The sequence below is a fragment of the Photinus pyralis genome, unplaced genomic scaffold (genome assembly GCF_008802855.1).
Source record: "Photinus pyralis isolate 1611_PpyrPB1 unplaced genomic scaffold, Ppyr1.3 Ppyr1.4_LG9, whole genome shotgun sequence".
In the NCBI taxonomy this organism is placed as follows: Eukaryota; Metazoa; Arthropoda; class Insecta; order Coleoptera; family Lampyridae; genus Photinus; species Photinus pyralis.
Window position 1 is genome coordinate 5,164,469 of NW_022170878.1, and position 2,500 is coordinate 5,166,968.

Genomic DNA, 2,500 nt, shown 5'->3' on the forward strand with positions numbered 1-2,500 from the left:
AAAGACGTGTGAAAATTATTATTGGCGTTACGGATGTTAGAATTTTAAATTCGACCAGCTGCTTTGTGGGACAGCAGCGAAATCTCGTCAAAGAAGTTGGGCGTAAATTAATTAAGATGTGACTCTTAGCGTTACATTTCTTTGTATTGGCCGCAGAGGGTAAACTTAACCATGTGTGTTCGGAAATTGCCGGAAAGGGACAGATCCTCTGAGGTCGCCGTATAGGAATCGGTTGAACGCCAATTTAGTTTTTTTATATATATATAAAGCCATCATAAAAATAAATCGTAATCGAGCTAACACGGAGAAGCAAATTGGATAAATATTATGAAAGCGGAGGTTGAGTGAAGATATTCGAACTCGAACGGAATGTGTGCTCCGTTACCCTCCTCTGACCCACTGCAAATTGTTAGAGGCCCCAAAGCTAAGCTTGGAAGTGGCGACAGCTATTAATGCAGCGTCAAGGAACCGAGACAACTGCTTGCTTAGTTTTCAGAAGCAATTATGTTGCAGCATTTCTGCAATTGGGAAGGCGATTTTCCTTGCTGTTGCGGGAGGACAGGGAGACCAACCTTCAGGTTGTGAAATCCCTCAGCCATGCAGACAAGCTATAGACCGCCCCTTTTCTCGTGCAGCTATTAATGTAGCGTCAAAGAACCGAGACAACCGCTTGCTTGATTTTCAGACGCAATTGTGTTGCAGCATTTCTGCATTTGGAAGGGCGTTTTCCTTGCGCAGCAGGGTAGGGAGACCAACGTATACCTAGGGGGTGCAATCCCTCAGCGATGCAGGCAAACTATTGGTCGCATTTTTTGATTGTATTCTTCCACGAGGAAAGAGTTACTTGTCCTAGGATTCAGTAACGAGTTTATGAACAAGCCGCATAATGTGTGGCTGATTAGCTGTTCGGAATGAATCTGAACGAGAGATGGAGAGCATCCAAAAATTTGGAGAGAGTGGGCCGAGAATTGAGGCTTGCTAAGCCAAAAGCTCCAGTTGATTCTCGGGCAGCAAAAAACGCCAGGGGTCAATCTCTGTTCCCTTGAGTTCAGCGGGACCGTCAACCTTTCCATCGACGGCCTCTACCCATTTACAATGCGCGACCAGCATTCCTGCTGGAGGGGAGAAATCTATAGCAAATGATTGCAGGTGCAACAGAGGAGACCTGCAAAAAAGCATCTGAGACAGCATTACCTGTAAGTCGTTTGGCTGGAAGATTGAAAAATGTTTACTCTTCTTGGCTTAGTATTACTAAGACTAGTACTGTTTTGTCGTGGATAAAGGGAATATATATTCCTTTCTTAAAAGTATCTACAACAGTTCTTGTAAAATGGGAACTGACTTGGTCACAGACAGCGTTGATTAACTTACAAAAAGCCTTAGCTGACCTTTTAAAATTGGGAGCTATTAGCCGAGTGAGCAGTTGTTCCGGGCAATTTATCTGGAATAATTTTTCAGAGACGGTGCCTAGATTTCGTTAATTTTGATATTTTCATTTAACGGAGATTTATCCAGTTGGTTCCCACCTTAGAACTACTGAACTTTTTCAGTGGTTTATCTGGACAACTTTTTGCTTTTAGGAGATTCCTATAGGAATTGCTTGCATAACGGTCCTGAGACGAGTACTCTTTTGAAGCCTTTGGGTTTTTTATAAGTAAAGAGTTGTATGGTTCCTCACAGGGTTCTGAGTGAAGTTTTGGGGTTACCCATAATATAGAAATGTCTATTAAAATCCTCTCGAAAATTCTTGATAAAGAAGTTGAGAAACTTTTCAAAATTGTTGTGTCCTAAAAGTTTGCAAAATACACGATTTTGCTACGCTGGTAGGAAAGATGGTTCCCATAAACCCTACCATGGAATTTGGTTGGCTTCAGGAGTTTTGAAAGAGTAAAACTGCTTTAAATTCTCATGGAGAAAATTATGACACAATCATGGAGATTCCCTCTAGTCTAAAGGAATTTTAGTGGTGGTTGAAAAGTTGATCAAATTCAGGAAACGCGAAGTCCCCGCCGTTCTTGTTCAGCGGAACAGGGCAGAAATCCTCTCCCTCTTAGGAGAAGGTGACCTTCCGTTACATAAGGTTTATCCAGCAGTGGACTCCGCCATCACCTTAGATGAGATTGGATTTTAAAAAAGGGAATTTTTACAGAGAGGCGTAGCGCCCTGTTGGAGAAATATCAGACTCCCTCAAATTCCTTAGAGAAATTACAATTTTACTTGGAAGTTTGTTCAGATGCTTCAAACACAGGCCATTGGTCAGTTCCATAGCAGTCCTACCATATACACCTTTTTAAATTACAGGTTGCTGTCTTTAGCCCAAAATGTTTTGCAAGGAATATTAAAAACAAGCACATTGTATGTCGCATATAGACAATACCACAGCAATTGCTTGTATTAATAAGATGGGCAGTGTTCGATTTCCAAAACTTAATATTGTAACTAAAGAGATTTGGGCAGCTGCGCAAGAATAGAAACATCTTTCTTTTTGCACATTATATAA